Consider the following 15,083-nt stretch of genomic DNA (forward strand, 5'->3'; position numbering starts at 1 on the left):
TGCGGACCTGCATGCACGGTGCGCCCGCTTTCTATGGCATTCTGGTGCTGTGCGCAGGAAGTGGCAACATGTGACACTACCCTATGCGAAAGGGGGCTTCAATGCTCCGGATCTAACCCTGTACTGGATAGCCGCACAAGCTCAGCACGCTACACACTGGTACCGACACCAGGACCCTCCCCTGCATGTTAAGCTTGAGATCCTCGCGACTGGGGAGGTAAATGTTATGTCCCTGATCCTATTCCACTCATATCACTCGGATGCCCCGGCCGACCCAGTGGCCGCCACTATCAGAGCGTGGAAACAGGTCCTGCTGCCCCGATCGGACAACCCCCCGTACTACAAATGGCTACCCTTGTGGTCATTCCCGGGCCTCGCCCCCACACAGGATAAGCTCCTTATGCAACCCTGGCAGGACCTGGGTTATCATTCATTCTCCGACTTGTTCCCTGAAGGTAAATTCATCACCCCGCAGACATGGAGGTCAGGGCACTCCAAGTCCTCACTGGAGTTGCTGCAATACTTTAGACTCAGAGCGGCAGTCCAAGACAGGTGGCCTTCGTATCCGGACGAACCCCCTGAGTCCCCTGAGATATGCTACATTGCTAATTCCGCAGGGGGTAGGGGCATAGTGTCCGCCCTGTATAAGATGTTGATGGCACGTGCTGTAGAACCTCCCAATGCGGTTCGGGATGCTTGGAGCCGGGAGCTGGGGTTGGACATCCCTGATGGTATGTGGGCAAAAATGTGCATACACACACGCAAGGTCTCCCTCAATTCTAGATTTAGATGTGTGCAATACAAGTTACTTAACCGCCTGTACTATACTCCACACATGGTTGGGAAATTTGCTCGGGATCACTCCCACCCCTGCCGGAGATGTAGAGCCAGCGATGCGGACCACGCCCACATGTTCTGGTTCTGTGGGGCTCTGGCTCCGTTTTGGGAGGCAGTGCTCAAGGCCCTCTCTGAAATGGTCGGGTTCCGGATCGTCCCTGACCCCCTGGCTCTGTTGTTCGGGCTGTGGGAGGGGACCGAGGCAAGGCGTGTCGCTAAATTCCTGAATGTGGGGGCGATAGTGGCTAAGAAATGCATTTTGCAGTGTTGGAAGCGACGTTCCCCCCCTTCACTAAAGATGTGGTTAAAGGCCCTTACCTGGACACAAATGTGTGAAGAGGACTATATTAACACGGTGCCTGTGAATGCTCGCCCCAAAAACATATGGACAGAGTTTTGTAGTTATTTGAACAGCAGGGCGGACTTGGAGCTTCTATCCTCTCCTCCGTCCCCTGAGCAGGCGACTGAGCAGGCAGAATTGTGAATGCCCTTGTCGTATTTAACCTGTTCCTGTGAATGTACGCGATCTTCTGCAGTGTCTTTGCATTGTTATCCACGCTTCAAAATATGTAACTTGAGCTGTTGATGTAATATGTAACGCACCAACTACTGCTTCTTGCCAAGTTTAAAAAAAAAAAAAAAAGATTTCTTTGGGATACCCTACTTGTGAAAAGAAAGGGAGTAGGTGTTTCAAAATCTGTTGCATGGTGTTAGCTCTAAGGGTAAAGGCCTCTGGATACCGGGTTGCTTAATCAACTATCACCAAGATTTACTTATTCCCTAACTTTGATGTTTCCAAGGGGCCCACGATGTCCATATCAATTCTTGAGAATGGAACTTCAATGATTAGAAGTTGCTGTAAGGTTAGTGGTATATGTGTGCTGGTATTTTGGCAGATTGCGCAGAACTGAACAAATATCTTAATGTCAGCATGTAAACCAGGCCAGTAAAATGTATATTCAAGATTTGGGATTGAGTTTTTGTCTGTCCGAGATGACCTCCTGTCACATGAGAATGGGCTATATCCAGGACCACCTGCTTATGACTTTTGGGGATGACTAACTGGGATTTTTCTATGCCCTCTGAAATGATGTCTCCCCGGTATAAAAACCCATGTTTCAAAAAGAAAAAAGGACCCCTCTTGCTCAGGCACAATTTGCAAAAAGGCTTCAGCCAACAATGGATTGTTGCTTTGGGCAAAGGCTTGTTCAGGAAGGGTTTCTGTTCCCTCTTTCATGACCCTTCTGGGCTTGGGGTCCTGCGGGGTGTCAGGTGTTTTATCAGCCTCCCCGAAGCCTCAGGTACGTCGATCCATTAACTCCTTCCCGGCCTCTTTCTTTACCGTAGGGAACACTACTCTCTCAAGCACCTTGCAGGTAACAATAGAAATATCCTACCTTGTCTTCGGCAAGAAATGAGAGTGTGAAAGTTTACCAGAGACCCACTGCCCCACCTTCTAACACAGGTGTCGAAAAGGGGTTTCCAGGAAACCCTCTTGGAGGGAAAAAACCCGGTTGTGTAATCTTGATAGATTGGTGGGTCTCGTCGATCCCTCACGATTGGAGTAAGATGTCTTGCAAGAGGGAGTCGCGTTGGTTTGTCGTGGGGTCTAATCGATCAGACTGTTCTGCGGGAATAGAATGGACAGAGTTACCTATTTGTTAATCCCTATTTCCTTGATGTGACACAAAGTTGAATAATTGGGAAGATACCTGCGGGAGGATCCCAAGGGGTGTTAAGGAGTGTCTCTGGTGGCTGGGGATGTTGTCCGGTCTGTTACAGATATAAAGAAAACAGAATGGAAGTGTCTTGAATAATGCTTAGAGATATGAGAAGTGGAAGAGAACGGAAGCACGAATGTTTAGAGAGTCCTACCTGCTAATGTACCGGAGTACGGGTTTAGCGTGCTGAACCTTGGGAGATTGAGTGTCAAGCCGAGACGAGATCGACCAGTGTTGATTACTGCCAGGAGGGAAAGCAACTAGTGAACAAGAGAATACAGACAGAACGGGAATCCTGCTTCAGGAGAAAAAGGGGATGGTTTACGTGGGTCTGCAGTGGGTTTGGTCAATAATGTTGAGCTGAGCAGAACTGGCGGGTCGGAAAGAATAGGGATAGAAAGGTGGAAAGTTCCTGCAGGAAAATGTAAGCAAAGGAGAGTAAGAAATGCTAAACTGATTTAGATCAGTGTGACACGCGTATCGCAGTTTCGATAACTCACGGAGCGGAGCTGTCTTGAACAGTAGCAACGCGTAGTACTCCTGGCAACTCCCATTCATATAGCACTTCCGGAGAGGGAGGAGGAGTCTCGCTCTCGTCCTTCTCTCGATCCTCTAGACCGCTCCTCTGTGCTTTAGGCTCCACGTTGGAGGTATAAACTCTCATCCGTGGCTGTAGCCGCCAACGATGCCAGGGAGAGGTTTTCCGAAGTCCCGGTGTAACACCTGGTGGATTTGGAAGGGATCCCTTCCATGATTCTGTAACAACACTTCAATGTCACCCATGAAGTCTGAATCTATAACACCTTCTAGTACATCAATCCCAAACCTCCATGCAAGTCTTGATTTGGGAGATAATCTGATGTAAGTATTTGGGGGTGGAATCAGAATCAGATCAGTGGGTATTAGTCTTCTTTCACACGGCAGAATGATCTCTTCCCTACAGCTGTAAATATCAAACACAATAGAGCCCTTTGTGGCTACTGAAGGGTCTGACGCTCTGGGACTTAGCTTCTCAAACTTTAGGTTTCCCTAACTTGTATTGGTTGAGCCTCATCCCACTACTGACACCATTTGTGAAGGCATCATGAGTCAGACACAGACAACAGGTTCAAGTTCTTTCAACAAATTATTATTTGACTTAAAATGCAGTTTGGAGTAATGCCTAACTTGCCCTGTGCTAAGGTTGGATTTCCCTACCTAAAGAAAACTAAGGATAGTCTGCGTCAGAAAGTCCAAAGAAAAACATCTGTCTGTGTCCAAAAACATATGCTTGCCCTCACAATAACTGCATACAATGAGTAGGGATGTCAGCATCAAAAATGAATAGTGTTCAAAGTAAAGTTCAGAGCTTCTTCTAGCTCTTTGGCTTGTAATCAGCTCCCCTTCCCCAAGTTCAAAGTAGTTAATCAAGTACAGGCGTTCCCTTCCCCTAGAGTTCACATTTTCCAGCTTTCAAACAAAAATAGTTAAAATCTTCCAGCTTTGTATTGTATTGGATAGTTTATTTATATAGCGCCTATGCACAGGAAAGTGTTTCAAAGCGCTCAAGGAGGGTGGGAACATGGGGAAAAAACAACAGTCACTCAGAGCCCTTACAATTCTGAGACGATACTAGTCTGCACAGGCAGAGTAGGTGCGTACAAATCCATTTAACAGTTGAGACACAGCAAATAGGCCCGATGGTGATTCTGCAGTTTTAGTAGTGCGATTTAGAGGAGAAGACAAGGGAGACAGACAGACGATCTTCAGGCATGTTGCATTTGGAACGTGCAAGTGCATAGACAGTAACAGGGAGGGGCAGGTCCAGGTTCACCCAGTCGGCGGATACTGGTGTAAATGCAGAGAGAGCAACTCTCTTGGGTTATTTCTAAGTGCAAGGTGTGTGGCCCTGAGGCAAGTGGAAGAGAGGACTGGCGGGGGTGCCCGGGACCAGTGAGACTCTGAGGTACACCAGGCGGCCAGTCAGAAGGGTGTAAGGAAGAGGAGGGAGAGATGGAGAGAGCAGAGCACTAGTTTAGCAGGGTAGAGGGAGAGCGGAGGAAGAGCAGAAGAGGAAGGTCTTGAGGAGTTTCCAGAATTTAAGAAGGTCAGGCTCAACACAGAGGGAGGCAGGGAGGCTATTACAGAGAGAGGCACCTGCTGAGGAGAAGGATCTCTCTCCAAATCTGTGCTTGGAGAACTGGTTAACTCGCAAAAAGTTGGAGGAAGATGAGTGGAGGGCTCGTGAGGGACATTATTTAGGTAGGCAGCGTTGCAGGTAGGTAGATCCCAGGCCCCAGAAAGCCTTGTGGGCAATGCAGAGGGTCTTGAACTTGATCCTTGCAGCCACAAGGAGCTAGCAAAGGGATTTCAGCACTAGAGAGATGCAGTCCCTGGGCTTGAGGCTAAAGATAAGTCTTGCAGTTCTGTTCTGGATGAGTTGCAGAGGGCGCAGGGCAGAAGAAGGGAGGTTGAGGAAGAGGTTGTTGCAATAGTCCAGCCTGGAGAGAACCAAGGCTCTGGAGACAGTGAGCCACTGGGGGAAAGTGAGAAAATGTAGAGTACCTATGAAGAAGTGTAGTTGATAGTTAGACTTTTTAGAGATGTCAGAGATGTGTGAGGTGAAGGAGAGAGTGGAGTCAAAGATGACCCCAAGGTTTTTTGCCTCGCAGGTGGTTGCATGCGCAGGGCCAAGGGAGGGCGGCCAGAGTGAAAGTGGGAAAGCGGGTGCAGAAATCCCCATACAAACGATCTCAGTCTTACTGGCATTGAGGCAGAGGTCGTTTGCAGCACACCGTGACTGAATTGCAGACAGACAGTCAGATATGATCGAGGAGGAGGAGGCGGCTAAGAGTAGCCTGAAAGATAGTTGTGTGTCATCCACGTAACACTAGAAATATGAGGTGAAAGTGGCAATCACACCTGCCAAGGCAGCCATATAGAAGTTGAAGAACCAGGGGGAGAGGTTAGATCCCTGGGGAATGCCACAGGTTGAGAGAGCAATAGTTGAGAGAAAGGCTCTGAGTTCCACCTGGGATGGGCGGTTGAAGAGAAAGGAGATTAACCATGCCAGGGCCTGACCTGTGATTCCCAAAGTGTCACAGTGCCGTGCAATGAGGATGTTCTGGTTAACTGTGTCAAAGGCAGAGGAGAAATCAAGGAGAATGAGGACAGAGGGAGTGTTAGTGTCAAGATTGGAGAACAGGTCTTCCCAGGTTTTCAGAAGAGCAGTTTCCGTGCCTCTGGATGCTCTAAAGCCAGACTGATGGTCATGGAAGCAGCCAATAGATTCAGTGTGGAGGGTCAGCTGAGTGATAGCCAACTTCTACAGGAGTTTGCCCAAAAAAGGAGTGATGGTGGTAGGTTGCCGGAATGGAGGGGTTGGCAGAGGGTTTCTTGAGCAGAGGGTGCACCAGGGAGTGCTTAAAGGCAGATGGAAAAACTCCAGTGGAAAAGGAGAGATTGCGGAGATCAGCTAAGGCTGGGGCGAGGGAGTCAATATTGTCCTTGATGGTTTTAGAGGGGTAGGAGTCCACCTGTTTGGATGAAGCTTCATAGACCGGACTTGTCTGGTGACTGCACAGGTATGACGGGTGAGAGAGAGGAGAGGGTAAGAGGAGGGGGCCAAGGGAGGCTCCAGTGTTGATGTATGCTGTGGATTCGAAGAGAGGGAGGAAAGGATGTCTTGGGCTTTTGTGATGAAGTGTGCAGCCAGGGCCGAGCAAAGGTCCTGTGTGTGTGCAACAGACGAAGTGGCTGCTGCAGGGTTGGCCAGTTCGTTGCAGACTTTGAAAAGTTCAGGCGTGTTGTTTGATGCCGCAGAGATGCAGGCTTGAATAAAGACTCTTTTCTTGGAGAGGATGCAGAGCCGATATTGCGTTTGAAGGAGGCTGCAGGCTAGTTTGTCAGATGGTCCGCCTGATGAGTTCCATTTCTGCTCAGCTGCCCTACATTTGCGTTAAAGGGCAGCCAGATCGGAGTCGTACCAAGAGTTGCACTTTCTGGAAGGCTTCAGTAGTACCCTCATGACAGGGGCAAGAGTTTCAAGAGTGTTGGAGATAGAGAGGTTGAGGTTAGCGAGGGCTGTGTCAGGGTGAGAGTCAGCCGAGGAAAGGGAGGAGGAGAGTAGGTGGAGGCAATGGCAGCCACTGTGACTTTTTTCATGGGTCTGGTGACTATGAAGCCGAGTGGCAGTGTCGGGTGTGTTGCTGCAAGAGGAGAGGAGAGCGTCAGGTGTGTTGAGAAAAGAGAGTGGTCGATCCAAGAGAGAGAGAGGTAGTGAGAGGGGTGGAGAGAAGGATGTCAGTAGAGATGAGAACATCCAAGGTGTGGCCCGTGGTGTGTACATGGAGCCAGAGGGTAGGATAGATAGGGAGAGAGAGTTGCATAGATTGCAGAAAGGTCCTGAGGAGTCAGGAGAGTCCAGATGGATGTTGAGATCACCAATCAGGAGGAGTTGAGAGGAAGAGGCGAGTAGAGAGAAGGCCAGGTTAGCCCATTCCAAGAGGAAAAGAGTGGACTGTCCTGGTGGCCGATAGAAGGTGGCCATAATGAGAGAAGATTTAGGGGAGAGTGAGGGTCTGAAAACTAGGCATTCGAAGGAGGAGTAGGCTTGAGTAGGAATGATGGATACAGGTATCCATTCTGGAAAGATAAGCACCACTCCCCCACCTGTATTCTTAGGCCTGTGCCCAGAGAGGATTTTGTAGCCTTCAGGGAGGAGTGTGTCAAAGCTTGTGACGCAGCTCTCCTTGTACTGGGACTCTGTGATGGCGAGCACATCATGATCCATGACTTTGAGGAGGTTGCAGATGTCAGACGAGTGTTCGATGGGAGAGTGAGTGTAGAGAGTGGCAATGTGGAGGAGCTTGCCATCTTTGAGGGTCTTCCTGGGGGGGGGGCACATGGGACAGTGGTCCCATCCGAGGGTGGCGAGTGGGTCAGAGGGAAAGTGGAGGACGGCGAAGGAGCCAAGGTCAACAAGAGTGCAGGGACAAAATGGTATGGTGAGGGTGCCTGTACAGAGGAAGGGGAAGGCACAGTGGACAAAGGAGCCTGGTCTGATGGAGAGGTAAGGTTAGAGAGGTGAGGGAGGAGCCTGTCAAAGAGAAGAAGGTTGGGTTGAGGACCCTGAATCATGATGGTTCCATTGAAATAGACATTAATGATGACTCTGGAAATGGCAAAGAGGTCAAGGAGAACCTCCCAGTGAGTTCCACCATTAATGGGAGAAGAAAGGGGAGAGAAAGCCGACCATGTGACGACTCCATAGGACAGGTGCGTTAACGAAGAAGACGATGCCAGTGAGAGTCTCTATGGCGGAAGCCATGACATAGATGTCTGCAATAGGAAGGCCTCGGTTGGAGCCCAGTATGTCCTTCTTAAGTTTTTCCCAGCCACATTTAGTGATAGGAGAAGGATAGGAGATAGTGAAGCAGTTAGAGAGGATAGAAGATATAGATAGTGACAAGGTTGGTCGCAGTGGAGGGGGACACTTATCTGTCAGAGGCACTGATGCACAGAGGGGTGGGGTGGGGGATACAGGGGAAGGAGGGGAGACAGAGGGTAGCATGCACAGCTAACGAGACACCACACAGCCACTAGCCACAACTAAATTCAATTTTGGCAGGACAAGGTGAAAAACACATTTAGCAACTGGACAACACTGAAAAACACATGTAGCAACTGGACACAGCTAAATTCAATTTTGGCAGGACAAGGTAAAAAACACACGTAGCAACTGGACACAGCTAAATTCGATTTTGGCAGGACAGGGTGAAAAACACATGCAGCAGCTGGGAGAGAGAGGTGAGGCAGTCACAGGTGTGGAGGAAGATGGTTGATGAAGTTAGTTGTGGGAACTGACCTTCAGAGAAATGTTAGATGTTCCATTGTTTCAATGTCCAGAACATATGGCGTTCTCCTCAGCCTCCATGTGCAGGTTGGCGGGGTATAGGAGAGGACCCGCAGACCCAGCCAGGCAACGGACAGGGAGCAGACAGGGCCTAAGAAAGTGGGCCTTTGAGGGGTGGGCCGGCTAAAGCCTGCCGGTCTAGCGTAGGCCAGATAAAGTAAGCATGTAGCCAATGGCAGGCGGGTGGCAGATGCAGAGGTTCAGGGAAGCCTCTTGTATTAGGCAAATGTGGTGGCCATCTTTCACTTGCCACGAGGAAGGTAGAGAAAAAAGGCCCACCTATGTGGCTCTCACCTCGAGCAGTGTGCTCGGTGGGCACTGGGCAGGGAGAGCGGGATGCGTGGCAAAAGGAAAGTGAAAAAGGAAAACATTGAAAAATAAACGTTCTAGGTTTCTTTTTTCTTCTTTTTTTTCAAGTTTGAGGAATCTGATTTTCTTTTATCCACTGCAATTATCCTCCCTCATATCGGAGGGGGATGCACGGGCATCAGGCGTGCCAACCGGCGTCTCGTCGGGTAGTCAAACACCAAGGGCTCCTAGAGATGAAATGAGAAGGCAGACAAAAAGCAGGCCTTTCAAACAAACACTTGACTTTAATATCACAACAAGGTCTTTGCACAACACAAGCTTCTTTATAGGTGTTTTAATGACCTTTCCATTCAGGGGCATCCGTGCCAGGCACAGTTGATGGACCACATGGTCCACCCATTACAGGCTACGCAATGGGTACCCTTCCTTGACTGATTTTCCTTTAACACCAGTCCACTGCTTCTCGTCAGCAGTGAGGTTTGCCTCTGTCACATGTGTCACACTCTCCTGATATAGTGTTGTGCCTTGTTTAACCCCCTTGCGCTTGTTTCACCTTTTTATGTTTCCTTGACTCTTGCCAATGCTTGTTTCCTTATAGCATACCATTCCTTGCACTTTCTTGGCTTTGGCAAATGCTAGATTTCTCACATCATGCATACAACCCTTTGTGCTCTCTTGGCTTGCTAGCACTTGTTTTCAGTTATGCACTTGTTACACTTTCTTATGTTCCCTTGTCTCTTGCCAATGCTTCAGTTCTCATATCCTGCATTCAAAACTCTCCTTTCAGTAAGGTTCACAATCTTTCTTTCACTCCTCTCAAGATGCCAGAGTGTTCCCAATTTGCTTTATTTCTTTCGGTATTCAAAATGCTTTACTTTCATTTTGTTCGATATTCAAAAGGCCTTTCATCTGCTTTAACTTGCTTTATATTTGTTCAGTATTCAAAATACTGTATTTTCATTTAATTTGGTATTCAAAATGCCTTGCTTTCCTTTCATTAAGTATTCAAAATGCTTGATATTTGCTTTATTTCTATTGCCGCCTGCCAGCCTGGTGTTCCCCCTTTTTTGGTTGCACTCACTGGTTGGTCTTACGGCTCCTTGCAAGGTCTTCCGCCGCCACGGGTGTCTGTCTCTTGTGCGGTCGCTCGCTTATTCCCCCAGCAGTCTTCTTGTGGCTCACACATAGCCAGTACTGCTTCCTTGGTGAGGCAAGACTCACACAACTGTTTCGCTCGGACCCGAGGTCCTCCTTCTCATGGCTTACCACCGTCCTGCAGCTTCTTTCGACTTTGTGTCCCGCTGCATACCCTGTGCGCTTTTTCACAGGTCTCAAGTGCTGCTCTTGTCACAGCGCCACACTGGTGAGGTCTGCATGCACACAGCAGTGTGTGGGTGTTCTCCCACGGCCAACTCGGTCTCTACAGCTGACTCCATTTGTTTTGGGCTTCCAGCTTTTAAAGCTCCCGCCTCTATTCTCATTACAAAAAGGACTAGACTGCTCACCAGCAAAGCGGTAATCCTGCTTTATTCTTGCTGTCCTCCTCCTCATCCCAGTACTTGGCTGGGATTGATATGTGTTTGTTTTTACAAAATGAGGATGTGTTGGCATGGTTGTCCTCTTCTTTGTCCCAGTACCATAGAGACGCAATTTGGTGACTATTTTAGGGGAATCATAGGGAAAGGGCTAACAAAAGCCTATGAAGGCTTGAGGGATGAAGGATTTGTGGTGAAAAGGAAATGGGGGATACCATGTCTCACCTAAAGACGTCCTCTCCCCACTCCCCAAGTCTCCTCCACTCAGGTGATCCTCCCTCGCATATCCACCCCAGGGTCAGGATCCAAAAGTGATGGCCTTTCCCTGGCCCCCTGAGAAGAGGATACTGGGGGAAAAGAAGTGAGGGCGGCCTCAGGTTCCTCACGGTACCCACTGGAACCCTTAGAACCAAAGTTCTTTCACTCTGCCACCACAGTTCTCTTGAAGGCCATTGTGGTATGGCAACTGCACAGGATCTCTTTTTTATGATTTTTGGTGGCCAGCCACCAAACAAGAAATCAAGAGCTATGTTCTGTCATGTGAAATTTGTGTACAGGTGAAAACACCAAGAGCACATCCATCGGGTCAACTACAACAACCTTCGTTACCCACAAGACCATGGCAAAAAATAACCACCAATTTTATCATGGAAACTGCTGTTTCGGATGATGCAACACTATAATAGTAACTATATAGTTCTATACTAAAATGGCTCATTTATCCCCTTAACCAAAAATATCTACAGCTACAGAAATGAGCCACGTTTTCTTGAGAGATGTATTCCGTCTTCACAGTCTTCCTGAAATTATTGTGTCCGATCGAGGATCGCAGTATAGTTCACACTTTTGAACCACCCCCTGTTAAGAATTAGTGATAAAAAGAGCTCATTCTTCTGGATACCATCCTGAAACCAATGGCCAGACAGAGCGGATAAATCAGATATTGGAACAATACCTCAGTTGTTATGTCACCGCAGCACAGGACAATTGGGTAGCTTTTTTACCCTTAGCAGAGTTCTCGTACAACAATTCACTACAATTGTCCATGGGCAATGGTCATTTTGATGTTACTTACGGCTTTCATATCTGTTGGTTACCATCAAGCACTTACGTGGCGTCTTCAGTGGCAGCAGTCAAAACGCATCTCCAAGATCTCTGGAACATACAAGAGCAAGATATCCAGAAGTTCTGTTCAGCCAAGAACGCACAAAGAAACAGGCCAATAAGAAAGGGACTGTGGCTCCTGAATACAAAAAAGAAGACCAAGGGCCTCATTACAAGTATGGTCGTAAGTGGTCAAATTGATGGTAATGCCATTACCGTCAACTTTATCACCATGCTAAATCATGACCTACAGAAAAATTGGCAGGAAGTCACCCGGTGGAATTACCTCCGGCAGAATTTCCTCTGCCGGTATCCCTCCAAGAATTGGCAGAATTAGCACTGGGGCTAATTCCATTGGCAGAATTACCTCTAAAAAACAAAAACCCATTTCCACCACATTGCAAGTCCAAAATCCGCAGAATTACCTCCAGAAATCAGCAGTAATTTAGCAAGAAGGTGGCATTAAATTCATGCATGCGTCAGAAATGACGGCACAGGTGCACCAGAATGACTCAGGAGGAGCATAGAAGGGCCACACCTTCCCCAAACACACATCCAAGCAGCATGTAACCACAAGCAGACATCAATTATGGGATCCACAACCTCCTACTATACATTCAGCAGGAGAGGAGTGCTGCGGAGGACATCTATACCACATATCTGCCCATCCCCATGGACACTTATGGACAGCCAATTAGTGACCCTACATCGATTGGTTCATCCCACCATCACAGAACTGCTCACCCTGATTGAGGGCAATCTACAGAGTGCCATCACAATCAGAACTGCCATCCCCCTGAAGTATGGTGGGGTCTGTTTATTTTCCTAATTACAAGCAAGAGGTACTGGCTCAGGTGAAAGTCCCTGCATTCAAAAATGAAAGAGTCCAATAATGTGACAAAACTCACTGTGTATTAAGAACTCTCATGACAGGGATTAAGACATGGACATTTCATGATTTCCAATGCTATCCCTACTGGTTATAGGCTTGCCATGGAGTTTTATTCAACTGTGACAACACAAACAAATTATACTTTGCACAAACCTAAGGAGGGATGGGATTGGTTAGTGAAGTGGCCTACATATCGGAATCATACAGTGGTTAATGCTTTAATTGGCTACAAGCTAACTGGTGGCTCCACCTGTGACCACCTCCTAAATGTTGCAAATACAGGCATGTCAGGTCAGCGCATTACTATTGGGTCTTGCAACAAAGTGTGAACTAGCGTAGAAGATGGGTAGGGATTGGTCAGTGAGGGTCTTCTCAGCCTTGGCACTTTGTATGTTTACCTGCACATGAGCAACAATTGAAGGTGGTGGGAACAGCCCCAGTGGTGCTGTCTGCTCCCATCAAGGTTACCATCTCCGATCCTCTAGACCTTGAGACAGAACATTTAGCTCTCAACCTGGCATTACTTTTGAATTATCTGTCTTCAGTTGGTTGGGAACAGTGTTCTGTCTGGTTCCAATGAATAGGCTTTGTCTTTCTGTTTCAGATCACATGTTCGGGGACCACAAACTTACTTTTCCTGCTCACATTATGATGATTTCCAGCGTTTACACATGCAGGTGTCCTATCTCTTCTGCAAATATGAAACTTTCTTTCCCTCAGTGTCCTTGGGATATGCACAGTGGCTGCATGGACAGCCTGATCTGTGTCTCTCTTAGAAATCAGCGTGCCAGGCCTCTCCCTGTGTTCTCGGGCCTTCTCAGTGCTTTCTATTCACTTCAATGCAGCTGTGGCTTCCATTTTGATTTACATGGCCTCTCATGTTATTTACGTTCAGCGTCAGCAAGCAGTTTATATGTATTCTTGTGTGACTTGCGTTACTGCATAGCAAAAGTGTATACGTTCTCTAGCCAAATGGGTCATAAGCATGTTCTTCATGTCTAAGCATAGTTTAATCTACGTGTCTGTGTACCTTCATGCAGGGATGCATATGTGCTTCATGTCAGTGCTTCTATGTCATGGTCTCGGTCATATCATCATCGGCTCTTGCACAGTCAGTCATTCCACTTGCTCCACCGTTTGCAAAGTTATCTCCTCTACAACGTCATCGACAGGGTCTAAACAGTTGTCTGAGTGAGTAGCGTTTCCCGCATCTGTAATACAACATTGACAGGGAGAAGGGGGCTAGGGGCAATGTACATCTTTCATTTCTATGATGTCGAGACGAGCGAGGGACCGTTGCAACAAGGGCAATGTTCATATCTCTCTCTTCACCCCTCCTGCTGAAGCTTGTGTCAGACTTACACTTCTGTGGTATGGGCGGATTCCAGCACACAGTTGGGTCACTGCATGGGATGTCACAGCCCACTTTCTCCAAGGTGCTGAACCAAGTCCTGGATGCGCTCATGAGGCATGCCCATCAGCACACCGTCATCCCCATCACCCAGGTCCATGCAGAAAAGGCACCTTTCCTACTCAATTGTCCATTTCCCCAATACGATAGCGGCATTGGATTGCACACATGTGGTTAGCCCCCAAGCAATGGAACAGGCATACAGGAACAGGAAACAGTACCATTGCATGAAAGTACAAATGCCATGTGATACAGACCTTACAATCAGCCACTGCTGCGCCTGATACCCTGTTGCCACACATGATGTCATGATACTGTGGAACAGCACCCTACCAGCGCACATCGACAGACACAGAAGATAGCTTACCTGGCTTGTGGGTAAGTAGTAGTCAAACCTGATTACATATATCGCTGTTACACACATGCGCTACATAATGAGTAGCAATGTGAAACAACTTCAAGCCCCATGAAGCAGCAACAGAAATGCACAGAGCAGGCATAGAACTCTGACTGACCCGCCCCAGTACACAGACTGAACTCATGTGACCACACAGGACATCATGCAATGCAAGGCAGCAGAACGCAATCCGTGCACCCGTCAAACCCATTAATGCAAGATCATGGTCTGTACAAGCCTACTGCCACATCATAAGTGACAAATGCATTGGTGATGACATTGCATTGACAGATACTTGATGACTGCTGACTTCCACATTGTGAATGACTGCAAGGGTAACATGTCAGACTATTCCCATCAACCTCAATGCACTCAATGTGCACCCTACACATATACTGAGTTCAGGAGATTGGGGTAAATCACATCAGGACCATTTACATGTTCCCCGACCCATACACCGCCATTTGTTACACAGTCCATTTATGTTTTGCAGGTGAAGCTAGCTATCTGCAGTTACCGTGGCTGGTGACTCCTGTGAGGAAGCATGGTACACCACAGGAGATAGCCGACAATGAGACCCAGAGGCGGACCAGGTCATGCATTGAGCACACATTTGGATTGCTTAAAACCAATTTCAGGTACCTTCACCACACAGGCAGTGTCCTCATGTAAAGCCCAGAGAAAGTAGGCAAAATAGTAGTCATATGTGCATTGATGCACAACTTTTGCATAAAAAGGAACATAGAAATGCCTCCAGATGAGGTCCATTCCCCACCTGGCTCAGATGAGGAAGATGTTGCAGGTGAATACAGGGCGCCATAGGACATACATGGGGATGTGAGGGAAGGATGAATGGTCAGCCAGGACCTCAAGGAGAATTTCTTCTTACTTGGCACACATGCACCCCATACGTGGATTGAATGCACATGTATCGACACCATTGAATAAAAACAGTTCAAATAATCACGATTCAATACTGTTTAA

Source organism: Ambystoma mexicanum, chromosome 9 (assembly GCF_040938575.1).
Source record: "Ambystoma mexicanum isolate Mex_15411 chromosome 9, UKY_AmexF1_1, whole genome shotgun sequence".
NCBI lineage: Eukaryota > Metazoa > Chordata > Amphibia > Caudata > Ambystomatidae > Ambystoma > Ambystoma mexicanum.